Raw genomic sequence first — 10131 nt, 5'->3', positions numbered from 1 at the left:
CTGAATGGAATGGAATTCAATCCTTGGTTAAAGTTCCTCTTTAGGCTTCCTACTTTTCCCTCAGGCTCGCTTTTGCAGAGCTGGGGTCCTCCCATCTGTGTATGAGTGCAGCCACAAGCGCAACACAGCCTGAGTCTTAGCAGTAGCACGAAGCTGATTTTTTCTCCATCTATGAGCAGCTCCATGCTACTGCACAGGCACATGGCCACCAGGGGCGTAACAAGAGACTCTGCAATGGATGCAGCTGCAGGGGGGCCCAGACGCCACGCAGGGCCCCGTCCTGAGAGACTAACAGCTAAGGGCAAGGAGAGAAAAAACTTTTTGCTCAATGTACAATTGTTCTAATGACCACATCTGCTCAGCCACTGATAAGGAATCATACAAAGTTTTGCAGACAAAGATTTGTAGACAGTCCTTATTCAGTACAGCGCTGCTCTACCCCTCCCCAAGTGCTGTGTCCTGGGGGATTTGGCAGGGGGGCCCAGTGATTTCTAGTTACATCCCTGATGGCCACGCTCATTTGCGGATAGAGGTGTGGCCACAAAGAAGAAGAGGCTCTCGGCGATCAGCGGTGGGCTTTACAGGGATCAGAGAGGCCTCTGGAGGATCTACTGACGTATCTAACTTTTATGTTTTTTGTTTTAAATCCCTGGTTTGCTGTAAGTTGCAGAGCTTGCAGTACCGGGCTTCCTTTTGTCCGCCACCACTCGAAATCCAAAGAATTTCCTCCAGTTTGTGCAAGTTTTGCATGCAGCCCCACCCATGTAATTATAGGGTAATAGGTGGAGTTCTTCTTTAAAGTGTACCTGAACTCTTGCACAGGACAGAAGGAAAGCATAGAGAAGTGCACCCTGTATGTATTTAGAGAGTTTAGCCTGTCTAATTCCCCCTCATATGTGACTAACCACAACTGTAGTTTGATGTCTCAGCTGTGTCAGCTGGCTGCCTTGGCAGAGCAGCTAATTAGTAAACATAGGATGTTAACCCTTTGTCTGCTTCCATTAAAGCAGGAAGTAGATACTGCAGATTTATCGCAGGATCTGTATCAGCTGTAACAAAGAATGTTATTATGCTGTTTACCTTTAGAGCAGAGAGGAAGTTCTGAGTTCACTTTAAGCTGATCATCTGAAAGTCTGCATTTTTTTGAAGTTTGATAAAATGCTTAGTTTTCATTAGATCTGAATGATCTTATTGCAATCGGCTGCTGCACTGAAGATCGAGCAATACATTGAGATTCATTTTCAAGCTGCAAGTGACAAAAAATTGGTTTGTACAGGTTGAAAATGTTGCTCCAAATCAACCGATTCATTAGTTAGTACAAAAGAATGTAAAGGTGCACATTAACACTACAATTTTTTCACCAAATGCAATCTTTCGATGCAATGTTGATTATCGAATTGTATTGAAAATTCGCCATTTATGAAGGCAATCGATAAGGAACGATTCTTAAATTGCTAAATAGGTTAAAATCGTTCCTAAAGTAGGAATGTATGATCAAATTTGAAGAAAGAATCGTTCAATAAATGTGAACAATTGATAATTGTCTTCTGATTAGTTACGATCGTTCAAATCACGTCGAAAGATCGTATCTGATATTAAAATTGTACTGTTAATGGCCACCTTAAAGAGGAACTTCAGCCTAAACAAACATACTGTCATTAAGTTACATTAGTTCTGTTAATTAAAATAGATAGGTAATTTTATCTCTTCCCCACCCTGTTTTGAAAGAACAGGCAAATATTAGTGATTTCATGGGGGCAGCCATCTTTTTCATGGGGGCAGCCATCTTTTTGGTTGAAAGGAGGTGACAAGGAGCATGAGACACAGTTCCAACTGTCCTGTGTCCTGATCACCCCTCCCAGTTGCTACGCAACGAGAACAACAACGTCAGAAATCCCATCATGATTTGCACAGTATTAGGGGAAAAATGCCCGGGCAGTTTTCTTTGATGGGGTGGAGCTTAGCTTCTGTGCAGCCAAAAATGAGGCTTAGATAAGAAAAACAAAGTTCTGATGCTGTGAACTGTTAAAGAAACACCAAGCCTTTTCAGTGCTGCTGAGTAGATTTTTAGTCTGGAGGTTCACTTTAAAGCAGCACATTCAATCAATATTGACTAAATAAGCATGCAGATCCATTCAAAACTACGCCGCTCTCTGTCATACGATTCAACTTCAAAACAACAGTTTACACAATTATTTCAGATCGATCACTTGAAAGATGAAATTGTACAACCGTGTATAGTGTTTAGTCCCATCATGGCGTGGCATTGAGTCCTGTCGCTGAAGCCCGGGGAGGGAGACAAGCCCTTCCTCTGGGCAAGTTTTAGGACCCTTTCCCTACCAGCCCCCTGCTGTCATTCCCTGTCCCAGCCGACCCTTTAAATAGCTGAGATTGAATAATCAGCATCAATAATTTAGCTTCTTTAATAATTCATTGACCACGGAAATGGGGAGGGAGGAGGAGGCACGACAGAGCAACTCCCAGAATCCCTCGCTGCCAAGGGCATTCTTAAAGACTTCTGACTCCCTTCCCCCATTGCCTCCTCTTTAGCGTTCATTCCAATTCCAATTGCCTCTTTCCTCTCAATCATAATCAGCTAGCTCCTCGGCTGGCTCCTGCGCTGTTTCTCCAGCCCTGCTGGGATGACAATGCTGCGTTTCAGCTGTATCATGCCACTGTGCTCAGGAGACACAACAGGCTGTGCATGACAATAGAACGCGCAATCCATCACCCGTGCCCGGCAGTGAGAATTAAGTCCCTAATAAACAGATATCACTTCGGATGACAGTATATCCGTGTGCAACAATCAGATCAGAGCTTGCTAATCCAATGAACAGTCATTTGGACAACTGGAGATTTTGCACACTGTCACATTTTTATGATTCCCATTCGCACCATAGAGGGATGGAAGGTCTCACCAGGAAAGGTTAGATAACCTGGGCTTATTTAGTCTGGAGAAAAGACTAAAAGATTGGAAGATGAGCATTCTGTCTCTAGGCTTGTGCAAAGGATTAGGAAACATGATCTGCGCATGGAAGAAAAAAGTTTGAACCATTTATTTAGGAAAGGGGTCTTTACAGTAAGAGTGTTTAAAATGTGGACTGTATTGCCACAGGAAGTAGTTATGGTAAATTATATATCTGCATTTAAGGGGGCTTATGGAAGGTGTCACATACTCACTAGGTATGGGAGGTCTCACTTACCAGGAAAGGTTAGATAAACTGGGCTTATTTAGTCTGGAGAAAAGACACCTTTAGAGGAGGTCTAATTAACATGTATAAATACATCAGAGGGCAATATAAAAGCTTGGTGGATGAGCTTTTTGTCCCTAGGCTTGTGTAAAGGACTAGGGGACTGTAATGAACAGCGGAGATGCCGCCGCGTGGTCTAGTGACGGGGCGGCTATCTCCGCGTTCAGACCGGCGGTTTCCACGCAGTGACATGCATCTGGCTTGGCTGGACCTTCTAGTGCACACAGATAGATAGCTACGCGTGCGTGCGCCAGGCGGCAGGACATTTATACCAGCAGAAGGGGAATCAGCTGATCAGGCCGATCAGCTGATCCCAGCTGGACTCTGGATTGGCTGAGTGGCTCGGGCGGAGCTGCACAGCAATGCAAGTATATATAGACCTTGCTTGTCAGTTGCTGGTTGTCTGCCGTTGCGAATACATAGGTGTGAGCACTCAGACCAGTCAGATCCCACGGTGTGTTAGAACCAGGAGGCCCTGGGAATTCACACTGAGCCAGATTACTATTGTGTTATATGTTAGAACAGTTCCAGGGTGTTGAGACCATGGACCTCACACCCAAGCTTAGGGATACTGTGTCATTGCTGTGTTATACCTTAAACCAGTTCCAAGGTGTTGTGACCAAGGACCTCACACCCAAGCTTAGGAATACTGAGTCATTACTGTGTTATGCTCTAGACTAGTTCCTGGGTGTCGAGACCACGGACCTCACACCCCAGACTAGGATTGTGATTTATATCTGTTATTACCCTTTGCTCGGGTATTGCTGACCTGGCCAGCCCGACCCTTCTGGCTGTCACTCATCCCTCGCGTGTTCAGCCTGTCTGTACTACCCGTGACACTATTCCACCAAGTGTCAAGTAGCTGCAGAGACCTCCTGTTCCTCAGAGAGGCCTCTCTGCAGTCCAGTCAAGGGCTCTATCTCTTAGGAGTCTTTTGGCTGCAGTATAGTCTGATTCCCAGTATTGCAGGGAATCACTGGCTCGCAGGTTATCTCTATCCCCTTTCCTAGGAGATAGTCCTCACACAGCCAAGGGCCACCTGCTCCTCAGGTGGTCCATGCTCAGTGTTATCTGCGTCTCCCGCCCCTCTACTGTTGCACCAAAACATTTACACTTTATCAGGTGTCCAGAGGTTAGTCATACTTGTATTATTGGTGATTCTGCAGATCATCAATAATCGGGTATATATCTGTATTGTTGGTGATACTGCAGATCACCAATAATCAGATTCTGTCTGTTTGCTGACACCGATCGTTACAGGGACATTATCTGTGCATGGAGGAAAAAAAAGCTTTATCCATTTATTTAGGAAAGGGTTCTTTACCGTAAGAGTGAGTGAAATGTGGAATGTATTTCCAGGGGAAGTAGTTATGGCAAATTCTATACCCCATGAGACATCCCCCTCCCTTCCCAACAAAATCAGCTCCTGGGATCCAACCCCCCCCCCACCCCCTGGTGAATGGAAAAGCACAAATACAGCTTATCCGCCCCCCCCCCCCCCACACACACACACACACACACCTCCTGACACCCTCTCCCCACAGCAGGGTAGCACAGTGGAGCAGTGTAATATTTACCTGCTCCAGCGATGTATCTCTTCTGTTCTTCCTGGCTGTTTCACACTCTGTGCTTCAATACCTCCAGCTTCTGATCACGAGACATGTATCAGGAGCCAGAGGAACGCAGCATAGAGCATGTGGCTGTCAGGAAGATCAGAAGAGACCACAAGCAGCACTGGAGCAGGTACATATTAAACAGCTCCACTGCACAACTCTGTAGAAGGGGAAGGGGCAAGACCCCCACCATCACCATAGTTACACCACTTACCGGTAGTTTTGAGATTGTTCAATAAATGTTGAATCTTTATAAACAATTTGGCCCACGGTTTAGACTACATTTCAGATTTTGGCCACTTACATGATTGAATTTGACACCCCTGCTATAGAGCCTTCCTGGTCCCCGGTCCGCCCCGTTGCTCCTGCTCCATCCCCGGTTGAAGTTATTCGACCTGCTAGATTGACTATTCGACACTCCTCGGCCAGTTTTCGGAACTACTCGAGTCCCCAGGTATTTCCGAAGACAATCGCATCCGGAATGCAGACGCGCAAATCCAGGCTCGTAAACACGCTCGTCTTTGGAACTATTTAGGAAGATGAGTAGTTCCAAAGGCTGCCTGAGGAGTCCTGAAGACCTAGAGGGACAAGAAACGTCAACCGGGGAGTGGCCTGAGGACCGGGAGGGTTCTAACCTGTCCAGAGCCTTCCCTCTAAATTTATTTCCATGAAACCTGAGGTAACTTTTTCACTTCAGATTTGCTTTAAGCTATGAACACTTGTGATATTTGTTAACCGATCTGGAGCCACAATTCAGCAACTTATAAGAAGCAAGAATATAACTACAAATAATGGGGGTTCCCACCTATGTCCCCACTTCCCATGACAACGGTGAGCAGTATAACACCTCTCCCGAGTCCCAAGATGAAAGAAATGTTGATTGCTCAATCGCTGGCAGACATCGGTATTGAGATTAAAGCTCCCATTTATATGAGCATATTGGTCGATCTTGGTGGTAAATGACGTCACCCATGTGAACCAGCCCTTATGCCTCCACATCTTACCAGTCCATTGCTTGCTGTTTATACCTCCACCCTGAAGGAGTCGCTATTACATAATCTACGTTGTATATCAATGTGTTTCTAGACTCTAGTTTGACTGCCCTGTGCCTGTACTACTAATAGCTACCTACATAACCCTTAATCCATTTTTAATAATCCACTGTTCATTGTTTGGATTTCTCACTACAATACTCAAGAGATTGGCTAGTCTGACTCTTCTATCTCCATAACAACCTGAACCTTCCCTACCACATCCTGCTGAGTCCACCTATTACTGCGAGTATTCTCTGAATTGCATACTTGCTGCTAATCAGTTGAAGCTCCCTATTGCTAGAAAGCATGCCTCTTACCTATTCACTGCCTAGGAGTGGGAGGTGAGTGTATTTTCTATTTTCTTTAATGGGAAGACTATGGATAGTCCAGAGGCTTCCCAAATCCTTCCTGTGCTCACCATTACTGAGCAGGACCCTCTTCTTCTTGTGCCTTTGCTCCCAACCAAGCATGAGTGACTTTGTTCTACTGGGCACGTGCAGACCATACTCGCACATGCCCAGTATGGAGAAACCTATACTTGGACGGGAGTGTGCCTATGAGAAGCATATTTGAAAAGCTCTTGTTGAATATACCTAGAGCATACATGCTAAACTCTAATCCACGGCCCATATCTGACCCTCAGAGCCATTCAATTTGGCCCTCAAGTGGTTTCCCCACTTGGCATTATGTTTGGCCCACTCTAGACCACCAGGGAAGCTATATTGGAAGTGAAGCCCTAGAATACCAGGGAAGCCATATGGGGGAGGTAGGGGGAAAGCACCAAACACTAAGGAACTGTATAGGGGAGGGGCCTCTAGATACCAGGAAACTGTATAGGGGTTGGAGGGGGGCATTAGACACCAGGGAACTGTATAGGGGAGGGTGAGGGCCTCTGGATACCAGGAAACTGTATAGGGGTTGGAGGGGGGCCATTAGAAACCAGGGAACTTTATAAGGGAGGAAGGAGGCCAGTAGACATTGAGGATAGCTTGCAACTTGGTCCCAGTGTACAATTTTGGCCCACTTTGTATTTGAGTTTGCTACCCCTGACCTAGAGGGAACCCACTGCTGGAGCGGAGGGCTCCAAGAGGATTGGGGAAGCCTCTGGATTTTTCCTACTACTTAGGTTAGTATTTCATTATTATTTAAATATTTAATTCAGATATGCATGCTTTAACAAAATAGAGATCTTATTGATGAATTCACTGTACAATCTATGGCAGCAGGAAGAGAGCTGGGGGGTTGCAAGTTTGGTGACTTGACCAAAGTTAATGCTGAGAGATCAACTAGTTGAAACTCCAGTCTCCACGCATTAGGGATACGCTTCTCCTTAAATATACATGAACTCTGAAAAAGGAGACAGCTGGCAACATACAGGCTGTGGATCTAGTATCTGGTTTTAACATGGCACCTTCTCATGTCAAAGATAAAGATAGAAGAAAGGATTTTACCAAGGCCGCTGTGAAGGTTCCAGAGGAAGTCCTGCCTCCTAGAGCAGGGCTGTCCAACTCCAGTCCTCGCTGGCCATATCCTGTGGCGTAGCTACAGAACTCGCGGCCCCGATGCAGAATTTGGACTCTGCCCCCCACCACTGTATGAAGGCCAGGTATAGGTGCCTCTAGTATAGCTAGCCAAGTATAGGTGACCCCAGTATAGGTAGCCAGGTATAGGTGCCCCCAGTATAGAGTCTCTTCTCTTCTTCATCTACCCTCATGGCCAGGGAAAAAGAATACGCTCCTTTGGTTTTTAGTATCACCTTTACACTGAGGACACCCAAATCTATCTCTCAGCTCCTGACCTCTCTACACAATTATTATTATTAATACTAGATCTAAGGCCCGTTAACATAACGGGCACTAGGCCTCCCTCACAACCACCCTCCTGCCCCGTCACCTCCGCCGCCGCCACATGTCAGTGCGCACACGCTTGCCCCCTGGCCCGTCCTCCACCTGTACCAACGGCTGCATGCCGCACATGCGCGGTTCAGCAAAAGCAGGGACACAGGAGGAGGACGGAGGGAGACGGGTTTTATTAGGTAGGATGATAGGGCACGCGGCCTGGCCATGCATGGCAGTACGCCCTGACTGGTGGAATTACCAGGCAAGGAACCGAACAACCGAAGGGTCCTGGAGGAAGCCCTAGGTATGTATAATTTTTTTCTTTCCCTTAGTCTCAGGTTTCCTTTAACATTTTATTTAATGAGGTAAGTTTTAAGAATTAAATCTCTTTGAGAGAGAGACAACAGTTGTGGGAGGTCCTGTACATTAAACAATGCTCCACTCGCCACAGTCCCAACAAATCCCAGCCAAAATTTTTTGGCCGTTTTGCAAAATCAGAAATGCCTGCAGACTGAGACAGGAAGGTCATTTTTCACTGATACTGAAATACATCCAGACTCATCTCTGTTTATTCATGTTCTGAGGATGGCGCATTCTCCTGGGCTGCGTGCGCTGTAGCCGATCCTGCCCGCTGTGTGCTGACGTCTGCTTGCCTGACAAGCTGGTGAGAAGGAAACCTTATCGTAAAGAAGATGCAGAGGTCAGCAATGGCCCGTGAGTCAAAAGAGGAAACAGGAAACAAGCACCTCCACCACAGACCCGCTTACAGCACAGGCCTGTCACCTTGTTAAACATTTATACCTTTAAGCATACACGGGAGGAGGATGTGTTTGTGTGTCTTTTTTTATGATGAGATTTGTGGAGAAGAAAAACAGAAAAAGAAAAAAAAATCAGGTCCTCGGCCCTCGTACTGAATAATTAATATCTCCACCTCTGCTCCGCTCTCATTTAGCAGCCATTAGCTGTGATCAATAATTAATGGTCCTGCTGGTCTGTGGGTGGGAGACTTTATCTGCTGCACTCAGTCTGATCAATCCATTGATTGATTGGGCAGCAGAGAATTATTTAACCCGTCCTCAGCAGTGCCTGACTTTCTGGTGACTTTCTCGGGCATTTGCCGAGCTTCGCCACAACCACATAGAGCGGTGATATCAGGCTCGAGTGAATTCCTCTCTCAAGGCCAGCTTCATTCAAGCCTGATGTTACTGTTTTATGTGGCTGCAGTGTAGCTCTGTCATGTCAGAGATGTCTCGAGGTCCAGTGATCAGATCTCTATAACTCGACCTACCAAGGACGCTGTGAAGGTTCCAGAGGAAGTCCGGCCTCCTAGAGCAGCGCTGTCCAACTCCAGTCCTCGTGGGCCATATCCAGTGGCGTAGCTACAGACCTCGAGGCCCCGATGCAGAATTTGGACCCTGCCCCCCACCACTGTATGAAGGCCAGGTATAGGTGCCAGTATAGTAAAGTATAGGTAGCCAGGTATAGGTGCCCCCAGTATAGGTTGCCAGGTATGGGCATGGGCAATGCCCCCAGTAAAGGTAGCCAGCTATAGGTGTCCTCAGTACAGGTTAGCCAGGTATAGGTGTCCCCAGAATAGGTAGCCAGCTATAGATGCCCCCAATATAGGTAGCCAGCTATAGGTGCCCCCAGTAAAGGTAGCCAGGGGGAAGGGGGGGGGGGAGGGCACAGCGGCAGGTGCATAGAGCGGCTGAACATAGTAATCTAATACTCATATTGCAGGGGGATCTAGCGTCGAATGTACTTGAACATGTTAATTTGGTAAAGTGCAAAAGAAACAGGAAACGCAAGGGTTAGGTCCCTGACGTTACAAGCTTACAATCTAGAGGGTAGTGGGGTGGAGTCACTAGGGGAGTAGACAACGGGGTTAGAGGATGAGACAGTGAGCCTTGAATTCTAGCTATAACAAATGATGTTGGTCTGAACAGGTGTGTCTTGAGGGTGTTTTTGAAAACTTCCAGGCTTGAATCATGACGGACCTGTTGTGGGAGAGAGTTTCAAAGGATTGAGGTGGCACTCGTGAGAAGTCCTGGATGTGATGGGAGTAAGAGGAGGTGACCAAAGTGGACAACAAGAGGGTCTCATGGGAGGAGCGAAGGTTCCAAGAGAGATAGTATTTGGTGATTAATAAATAAATGTATGGTAGGGAATAACTTATGTAGGGCTGTGTATGATAGTGTTTGGAGTGTGAACTGGATCCTCTTGGTGCTTGGCAGCCAATGGAGGGAGTGTAAGATAGCGGCAGCATCAGAGGAGCGGGAGGGAGGTGGATGAGGCGGGCAGTAGAGTTAAGTAGGGACTGCAGAGGTGCCAGTCTGTTTTTTGGTAGGCCGCAGAGAAGGGTATTAAAGTAGTCAAGACGGCAGGGGCGTAACTA

Source organism: Hyperolius riggenbachi, chromosome 3 (genome assembly GCF_040937935.1).
Source record: "Hyperolius riggenbachi isolate aHypRig1 chromosome 3, aHypRig1.pri, whole genome shotgun sequence".
Lineage (NCBI taxonomy): Eukaryota > Metazoa > Chordata > Amphibia > Anura > Hyperoliidae > Hyperolius > Hyperolius riggenbachi.
The sequence above is the reverse complement of the archived record's forward strand: the minus strand, read 5'-3'. Positions refer to the sequence as shown.